This window comes from Lissotriton vulgaris, chromosome 1_1, assembly GCF_964263255.1.
Source record: "Lissotriton vulgaris chromosome 1_1, aLisVul1.2, whole genome shotgun sequence".
Classification (NCBI taxonomy): domain Eukaryota; kingdom Metazoa; phylum Chordata; class Amphibia; order Caudata; family Salamandridae; genus Lissotriton; species Lissotriton vulgaris.
Genome location: NC_141685.1, coordinates 950,421,500 through 950,432,176, shown reverse-complemented (window position 1 = coordinate 950,432,176; position 10,677 = coordinate 950,421,500).

Here is a 10,677-nt window from a genome sequence, read left to right as displayed (position 1 = left end):
CTGTCTGTTTGTCTGTGTGTTTGTCTGTGTGTGTGTCTGTGTGTGTGTCTGTGTGTGTGTGTGTGTGTGTGTGTCGGTCTGTGTGTGTGTGTGTGTCGGTCTGTGTGTGTAGGTCTGTGTGTGTCTGTCTGTGTGTGTCGGTCTGTGTGTGTCAGTCTTTGTCTGTGTGTCTGTCTGTGTGTCTGTGTGTATTTGTGTCTATCTGTGTGTCTGTCTGTGTGTGTCTGTCTGTGTGTCTCTGAGTTTTCAGCATAAAGCATGACTTCATTCATTTAGGGAGTTACAAAGAGAGAAAGATTGGTTGTGAGGATATGAAATGGCTAAGGCCTGGTAGTAACCATGTGAAAAACCATATGGAACAGAAGTCTGGAGTGACATGACTTGTCATCAATCCTTGTTAGTATCAATGGGCTCATTTGTGTCAGGTGGGAGCGGCTGAACAGATGTATAAGTAGGATTAGAGGAGCTATACAAACATTGAACTAAGTTGGAGTCAACCGTACCCTCTGGGCTAGTATTTTAGTGGCTGATATAAAAGATGGTATGTGACCCAGTCAAATCCGCTCTTAGAAATAAGACTCTAGCCAGCTGAGGGCATTTGCATACATTCCACATTCATAACGTTAAGACAGCAGAATTGTGTGGAAGATTGTGTCGAACACCAACAAGAAATCGGAATGGATCAGGGCAGTTAAGCCTACTTGGTTTGGAATCGTTCTGCGCTCATTAAGCATTGCTACCTGCACAGTTTTTGCACTGTGTAAAGGACAAAATCCCTAATGCACATGGATGGTCACACTTAGAGTTGTTCAAAAAGAGGGATGGCTACTAAATTACGTTTAAGGTTGTGAACTCGCTCGACCTGAGTGTGGATGAAACTGAAAGTCCATGAGCGGTTTCCTGCTCAGATGGGATATGGAAAAGTACCCCCCTCCCCAAAACCCCCGGCACCACCCACCGCTGTCCCGTGTCCTCCTGCACGCCTGCCAGTAATGAGTGCTAAGAACCCTCAGCCTGCTCGGCGCTGTTTATGTACAATAGGGCGTCACTCGTCACCAATAACGGCCGCTCGGCTTCAATTTAAATAAATTACATGTTATCATAAATGACAAGACCCGTAGAAGTAATTGGCGAAATGTTACATAGACAACAGATTTAATTTGCAGCGTGGGCTACCAAATGCTATGACACTGTGTGCAGCGGCTTGTTTGAGCAAGGAAATTAAAAGTGTAAATGGGCTTGGGGGCGAAGGAAATTCAAAGTGTAAACGGGCTCGGTGGCGGCGTCACCTCTTAGATGGAGACGGCTTCCTGCTACTGTAATTTTCATGCTCCTACCAGACCTGGTCCAGCCGGCGCATAAACTTTAATGCAGAAAGCAGGCCGCCACAAAAATGAAAATGTGTTATACAGTGTTTTTTATTTTTTAGTGCTGCTCGTGTACAGCGCTAGCGCTCCAATACCCTCGGGTCGATTTCGCGCTATATATAACTGGGAAATACAATAAATCAAGGTTCTCCTCCTCAGAGCCACATGTAAGCCCTTCTCAAGATGTGCCTTTAACCGCACGGCTGGCACCCTGTCCGCAAAGGTTGCATACAATCAAAACGATACAGTGCGTGCGCTTCAGCTGAATTTAAAAGCGCCTGCAGCAGGTCTCGCTGCTGGGGTTAGCAACAAAAGCAAGTGCCCAGATTGTAAAACTTACCTGCCACTTCAAGGTGATCTCTTTCGCCGTCTTCCGTCCACCGCAATCAGGAAAATCTTCTGTCCACCGCAATCAGGAAATGCCAGTTTTTCGCGCCTCTCGCCTTTTAAAAGCGGCGCACGAACACTCTCGTGGGATGTGCTGTGTGTGCATGCTCCACACATGGCACTGTGCGCTCAGGACTACAGAAGTGCGCGGGCACGCTGCTTATTGGGGACCCTGGTGGTCACCAATATCACTTAATGTGGCTCTCCCCACATTGGTGCTAGGCAAGATTCTCGAGTATGTTCCTTTATCACTACCCAGTCACCTGGATAGAGGTCATGTGTTGGAGTTAATTGTCTGGCGACAGCGTCTTCCCCAACCTGGTGAGAGATAGAACGCACTTGGTCAGCCAGTTCTTTGCAGTATTCGAGCACTAAATAATCAGTTATATTTATCAGCTTGTGTCCTGGTACCCATGCTTGCCTCATTGCTCTTCCCATGATTATCTCATGGGGACTCAAGCCTGTGTTTCTGTCTGGGATGCTTCTGAGTCCCATCAGAACAAGAGGTAAAGCATTATGCCACTCCAATTGGGTAGATTCATACATCTTTCCCAATCGTGACTTGATTGTGGCATTCAGTTTTTCTACCATTCCAGAAGCCTCTGGCCGGTATGCACAGTGCAACCTTTGCTAAATTTGGAATGCTTCACAGATTAGACGAATTATTTCATTATTAAAATGAGACCCTCGGTCTGATTCATTTGATACCGAACCTAGGTATGAGCTCTCTCAGTAGGAGCTTGGCTACAGTGAGGCTATCATTCCTGCGGGTAGGGTAGGCTTCCACCCATTTTGAAAACAGGCAGACAATGACAATGACGTACTTCAGTCTTCGGCAAGGGGGTAACTGGATGAAATCAGTCTGGAGTCGTATGAAGGGACCTTCTGCCTTTCCAATCTTTCCTGGCAACACTACAGTTCTCTTACCAGGATTCATTCGTTGGCAGGTTATGCACCTCTGGCAAAGACTCTCTGCTACATTCCTGAATCTCGCATTGAACCAACTCTGTCTAAACAGTCTAACCATCGCATCCCTACCTATGTGTGAGTCTCCATGGTACATCCTAGCCATAGGAGCAAGCATACAATCTGGTAACACAGGTCTCCCATCAAGGTAAATAACAACACCATCTTCAACCCTTCTCTGACATCCTATTTTCTCCCACTCTTCCTTTTCCTTTATTTCTGCCTCATTTTGCAAATCTCTCACTTCCTCCCATGTTTTCACTCTTTCAAGCAACATAAGTTGGCATCTGTTTCCACATGCATCGATTTTCTTATTTATTGCCATCTTATGTTTGGCACAATGCTGGGTTAGTTGGTCAGCATATTTATTACCAGCTGTCACTCTGTCATTTCCTTATTTTTGAGCAGCACACTTGACCACAGCCACTTCTTTTGGCAATTGAATTGCTTCCAGCAAGTCTTTTACAGAATGTCCATTCTTAATAGGAGTACCCGAAGAAGTCAGAAACTCCCCTTTGCATTCAGAGTTGGCCAAAGTCATGCACAATCCCGTAACCATACAGTGTATATGGTTACTCTCCAATTTTTTCCAAATTTGCAGGCTCTTGTCAATGCAACTAATTCGGCTATTTGTTCAGACTTGACTCCAGGTAAATAGGATGCTTCAACTGGGCCCCACAACGTACATGCAGCATAAGCAGCACTCAATCCTCCTTCCTTGTGTCTCATGCATGAACCATTTACGAATAGCTCATACTCTGATTTTAACAGTGGCTCTTCTCTTATGTCTGGACGGTGCTTAGTACTGTATTCTGTGAGGTCGATGCAATCATGCTCGACTTCCTCAAAATGTGAATCAGGTAACAGTGTAGCTGGATTTAGGACAGTGTATCTGGCAATGGTCACATTCCCTGCACCTAGAAGGATTCGCTCATACTTAGTCAGCTGACTAGGAGTCAAATACTGAGTACGTGTTCTAGTTAATAGAACCACCAGTGCATTTGGGACATATACAGTTACAGGATGTCCCATAATAATGGATTCACTTTGCTCAAGACTCATGCAGGTTGCAGCAACTGCTTTCAGACATCCCGGCAATGCAGATGCCACTGGATCCAGTGTAGCAGAAAAATATGCCACAGGACGTCTCATTAAACCGTGAGTTTGGGTCAGGACGGACAATGCTCAATTGTCACGGGCATCACAGAACAGTGCAAAGTCCTTTGAATAATCGGGCATCCCTAAAGCTGGAGCTGAGCACAGACAGTCTCGCAGCTTCAAGAAGGCAGTCATGCTTTCGTCATCCCACTCTACTGGGTCCTTCGCTCTCTTTGTTGTCATTTGTATCAGGGGTTTAGCTAGGACTGCAAATCCCAAAATCCACTGCCTGCAGTAACCTACAACTGCAAGAAACATTCTGATTTCTTTCTGGGTTTGAGGTAGATTCATGTTTCTGATTATTTTGATTATTTCAGAGGTAACTCTTCTGACACCTCTCTCTATCTGGTGCCCCAGATATTTTACTGATGTGGTACAGAAATTGTAACTTTTCAGGTGACACTTTATGCTCTCCTTCAGCCAAATGATTCAGCAATGCAATGGTATCAACAACACAGTCATTTTGAGTCTTAGACTCCACCAACAGGTTGTCTAAATATTACACCAGGACAGACTGTCCAGGCAGGACCAGAGATTCAAGACATTTTTTCAATATCTGATTGAAAATCAATGGACTTTCTGTATACCCCTGGGGGACACGATTCCAAACGTAAACATGGTCGTCGAATTTGAACAAGAAAATAAATTTGCTATCTGGATGTAATGGTATGGAGAAAAAGGCATGGCACAAATCAATTACCGTGAACCATCTGGCTCCCCACGATATCTGATACAAAATCACTGCAGATTTGGCACAACTTACTGGACAACATGGGACGACAATTTTATTAACCTTGCGGAGGTCTTGCACAACCCTATATTTTCCGCTCGGTTTCTTTATGCCAATTATAGGTGAATTACATGGACTGCTCATAATTTCTTGTAAAATGCCTTGCTCAACCAAACACTTTATTTCTGCTGCAACACCTGCTTTTATTTCTGGGCTCATTTTGTATTGTCGAATATTTGGGTAAACTGCACCTTCTTTCACTGTCACTTTTATCAGGTCCACATTTGCCATTAATCCTACATCTTTTCCAGTGCAATCCCACACCTCAGGATTCACAGTATGCTGCAATTCGTTTGGTAGATCTTCCACTATCATCTTTTTATTTTCAGTTTCTTGTTTGGCTAACATTAATTTATAGACTCCATCTTTGTCTGGGGTTTGAATTTCAACACCACTTGGGGTGCAAAAGATTGTGCAATTCATTTTACACAGTAAGTCCCTACCTAATAGGTTCACTGGACTGGAGTCGCACACTACAAATTTGTGCATTTCTTTAAAATTCCTTATTCTGATTTCCATTGCTTCTGTAACAGCGGTACTAATTTGTTTATTAGAAATGCCCACTACTTGGATTACTTCTCCCGAGAGGGCTAGGTTTGGAACGTATGCTGTTGTCACAGTAGAACGGGTAGCGCCAGTATTCAACAAAAAGGTAACATAATTTCCCTCAATCTTTCTTTCAATGTATGGACCTGACTGATCTCCCGGCAAGGATGCGCCAAGTACGCACTCCTCGTCCTCCCCTCTCAGGCACCGTCAGTAACTATCTTCCTCGAAAAATGCATCACTCAAAAGAAATTGTGATGTCACTCTTTTTCCACTTCCCTCCCAATTTGTAGTATCCACACTGTATTTAGCTTGGCTCCCAGAATAGGCGCAAGTGGTAACGGGTTCTGTATTACCTGCTGCTGTTGCTTCTTTGACACCCCATTCTGCGTCTGTGGATTCAAATTGTCAGTTTGGACATTATTATTCAATACAGCCTTACCCTTGTTCCTCCAATGTCCCATTTTTCCACACGCATGACAAGGGAACATTTTCTTTGCCTTCTCTCATTCATTCTTCTTCTTCTCGTTCATTCTTCCTCTCGGTTTACCCCCATTTCCTTCTCCTTGATTCTGATTATTTTTCAATTGATTCAACTGGAGTTCTTGCTGTTCTGCTAACTTTACTTGTGCCCACATTACTTTTTCTTCTAAATTCTTTCGTTTATTGTCAATTTCATCCCCACAATATTTTGCATACTCAAGTATTTCATCAACAGGTTTGGCCTGCCAGCAGATTTTATGATCTTTAATTATTTGCGAAATTTCTGGCTTTAACCCTGACACAAACCGATAAATAAAATGTATCATGTCTTTCGTATCAATGTTTTCCAACCCACTGTATTGCTTGAACACCTGTAAAAGATGCTCATAATATGCATGTACTGATTCGTCTTTATTTTGGGTAGTTCTATCTATTCTTTTCCAATCTGTTTCTTTTGGGGGTACTTTCCCTTTCAGGAAGGTTATGACTTGATGATACTTTTTCATCACATCATCTGATGGTGTTCCTGTCTTTGTATCTCTTGGGTACTCGTCACTGGGCTAATCCATAGTAATTTTACATTCTGTCCATAAATCTGCGGGTACTACAATATCAAAAAACCCATCTAAATCTTTCAACAATACTTTTTAGACTTTTACAAATCTTTCGACTTGCCTGTATCACTCTACAGGTTTCTCTCTGAGTTTCGAGAAATCATTTGTAAATGATAAAATATCTTGTCAGGACCACGGGACATGTACATTCCCTCCTCCTGGCACTTCTCTAATTGGACACAACCTTTCTACCTTTTCTGTTTCTTTTAACAAATATTCAGATGTAGTATTTTTCGCTTGGGCGTCCTCTTTTTTCTTTGTCCATCTAGCTTTCCACTTGTCTAAATCACCCCACTTTTGCAACAATGACAGCCGGCTGGCCACGCCCACCGTCAGGCCACGCCCCCTTTCCGCCCTTTTAAGCGCCAGCTTTCGAGCGCTCTCTGGGCTCATATCTCCTGAGGCGGAAAGCCGGGAGACGCTCTTTTAGGATTGTGTATTCTTTGTGTTTTTAAAACCTCACCTGCTGCTACCTGCTTGTTTTCACCTCGAGGGCTCCGTGCAGCGGATCAATCGCTCACGCGACGCCCTCCTGCCGGCTGGCCACGCCCACCTTCAGGCCACGCCCCCTTTCCGCCCTTGCGGCCACCTATTTCAATGTGCCACTTTAGAACGCGCAGCGGACGAGCGCAGCGGGAGCGCCGACTTCGCGCCGAAGTCGCGCATAAGTCAAGCCCGTCTGCGCCCGTCCGCGGCTGGACGGGGCCAGGGGCACAACACCATGCCAAAAACTTGTCCTATTCCTCCAAGGACCTCTTCGCCCTCCAAGGCCTCTGGCCACTCCCGGATCCCGTCCGCAGATTCATCTCTTCACTTGGCCTTGCCCCTACCCTCCCCATACCTCCGCTTTCCCCGCCACTTGTTCCCCCGTCTCCCTGTCCCTCCCTCCCCGACCCCCAACTCACGACCCCAGCACTGTCTGCTATCCTACTCAACACCAGGTCAGCGGTCAAGCACCATCACGAGCTGTCCGTCCTACTCGACTCAGAGAAACCGGACCTACTGCTCCTGACCGAAACCTGGTATTGTGACTCCTCCCTCCCCGTTCTCTTGGCTACCCTCCCCCCTTCCTACGTGGCCCTGCGCGCCGACCGTCCGGCGGGCAGGGCTGGTGGTGGGGTTGCCTTAATCGCCAGGTCAGATCTACATTTTCAATCACTTCCCTTTCCCTCTATGCTCCCTGTTGACTTTCTGGTAGTCCGTTCCCTCCTATCCTCTTCCCCCATCACCTGCCTTCTCATGTACCGCCCTCCCCAGTCCTCACCCTCTTTTTTATCTGCTTTTCAAGACCTACTGGCCAATTTAGTGGTCAATTATGCCTCGGTTCTGGTGCTGGGGGATTTCAATTATTGGCCCTCAGACCCACACGAGTGCCCCGCGTCAAAAGAATTCACAGAATCCTTATTATCCTTCAACTTCGTGTCACATATTACTGTCCCCACTCACTCCCATGGACACACACTCGACCAGGTCTGGTCTCTCAACCTCCCATTGGCCTCGGTGGCTGTCTCTCCATGCCCTTGGTCCGACCATGCCCTCATCTCCTTCTCTATTCTCCACAATCCATTATCCAAAACCCCGCATGCCAAAAATACCTGGGCGCGGAACTGGAATAGGCTGGATCTCCCCTCCTTGACCTCCCTGCTCCGCAACTCCACCCCCACCGTTGCTGGCCTGTCATCTGCCTCTCAAGCCAAGGCCATTAACACCTGGCTGGCTGGAGGTTGCGACTCAGTGGCTCCCCTACGTCGCATTTCCATCCGCCGACTCAAGGACTCCAATAGATGGTTCAACGACCACCTAAAAGAACTTAAACTGAGCGCCCGAAGGGCGGAGAGGCAGTGGAGGAAAGATTACAGCCCCTTGTCAAAAACCCACTTCCTTGCATCACTGGCTAAATATAAATCAGCAATCTTGGCTGCAAAAACCGACTACTTCTCCACAAAAATAACATCTGCCGACAACAAACCCAGGGTAATCTTTGGCATTGTGAATGACCTGGCATTCTCAGACCGAACCTCGCCCCAAATCCCTCCCTCCCAGCTTCTCTGCGACCAACTCAATAATTATTTCTTGGACAAAATCACAACTATCAAGAGTAACATCCCATTACCCTCGTCTGCTTTTGTCGATCCCTCCCCCCCCATCGTCCAAAATCCTCTCACCCTTATCCCTCCCCTCACTCAGGAATCCTTTCTGGCGATACTCCCCAGAGTGAAGTCGGGGTCTCCGGCGGACGTCTGCCCCGCACGCATCTTACAGCAAATCTACTCTAGCTGCCCCGATCCCCCTATTGCCTTCCTTAACAGCTCTTTGGCACAGGGTGTTGTGACCCCTGCACTAAAGGCAGCCACTATAGTGCCTCTGCTGAAGAAACCCGGCGCGGACCCTTCCATCTCGGCCAACTTTCGCCCCATCTCCCTGCTGCCCTTTTTGGGCAAGGTGATGGAACGCCATGTCACCGCGGTATTGAGCGCTCACATCGAGGCCAATGGGGGGCTGGCTGCTCGCCAGGCTGGATTTCGCCCTAGGCATTCGACCGAATCGGTCATAGTCTCAGTCTTAGACAACCTCAGAAAGGGTATGGATGAAAACAACTACCAGGCACTGGTCCTCCTTGATCTCTCCGCCGCCTTTGACACGGTGGACCATACTATCCTACTTGCCCGTGTCAAGGCGGCTGGCATCGGGGGATCAGCTCTGGTCTGGCTCTCCTCCTTTCTGAGGGACCGCACTCAGGCGGTCCGACTAGGCGATTTCACCTCCACCCCTCTCCCTGTCACCTGCGGTGTTCCCCAGGGCTCTTCTCTTTCTCCCTTACTCTTTAATCTCTACATCTTTCCTCTTATCTATGCGCTCCAGCAGCTGGAGGTCACCGTCTATAACTATGCGGATGACCTCCAGCTCATCTTTGATCTGTCTCCCTCTTCTCTCTCGGCTTCCAACTTCCAGTCAACTATGACATTCATCAGGGACTGGATGAACCACAACCATCTTAAACTGAACCCGGATAAAACCGAGCTGGTTCTCACTGGTGGTTCATCCAGCCCCTGGAACTCTCTTTTCTGGCCCCCCTCTCTCGGCCCTGCACCATCCCCCTCCACCTCGGTCAAAACACTGGGTGTTAAAATGAATAATCAGCTCACTCTTCACTCTCAAATCAGCTCCGTGGTCTCTTCCTGCTTCCTCACTCTCCGAACTATCCGCTCTGTCTCCCGCTTCTTCTCCCCCCAGGCACTAAAGATGATCATAGCCGCCCTGGTAATTTCGCGTTTGGACTACGCCAACGCCCTCTATCATGGTATTCCAGCGTACAGCCTGCGTAGACTCCAAACTATCCAGAACCAGGCGGCCCGGCTGGTATACGGCCTTCCACGCTATCACCACTCCACCCCCCTACTAAAAGAGCTCCACTGGCTCCCCGTGAAACAACGCTCCCTTTTCAAGATCGGATGCATGGTTTTTCAGGCCCGTCAGGGCACTGCCCCTGCTTTCATCACTTCACTTATTAAATCTTATGTCCCTGCTAGAGATCTCCGGTCTTCCTCCAAGTCCCTCCTTCAGATCCCCCGCTTCTCACGCAAAAAGTGGGGCGGGTCCAACTTCTCAACTCTGGCCCCTACTTTCTGGAACTCACTTCCAGACAATCTTCGTTCTGCAACTCAGTACCTCTCCTTCCGTAGAGACTTGAAAACTTTCCTCTTCTGCCAGGCTTTCCCCGCCTAAACTTACCTCTCCCTTTCCCTGGTCTTTCTCCCTCAGTTGATGAACCCCCAGCGCCAAGAAACCGCAAGGTGTACGTCGCGCTTTACAAGTGTTTTAAATTAGAAATTAGAATAATTCCTTTATTTGCACTTTTCGTCCTGACACATTCATTTTTCTAAATCTTTATCAGAAAATTCAGCTCAGTAAGGTTTTGTTACCCTTTAGATTTTCCACTATCAATTCCCATTTCCAAATCCAAATTCATTAATTTTTCATAGAAAATGTTTCTATTTTGAGTAATACTTCGACATATAAACAAGATTTCATCTTCACTGAATGTATTAAATCTCTCTAACCCCACATTTCCTGCAAGCAATTCTTCCAATTCAACTCTTATTTTAAAAATATCCAATGCTTTCGGTTGTGATTTTGGCTTTTCTATTTCTCGAGACCATCTCTCTATTTGTTCTGGGGATACTACAGTAGCACTTCTTGTACCTGAGGATGTTTCCATCCTTACCTCTCTGTGGCTTCCGGGAGTGTTTTTCCTGTTTGAGCTTCCTCCGGGTTCTCTTATAGGTAAATCCATTAGGGATATTACTGACTCGCACTCACTTGCTTGGTCATGAACAATCAAGGTTTCCTTTCTAGGCTGAACCAC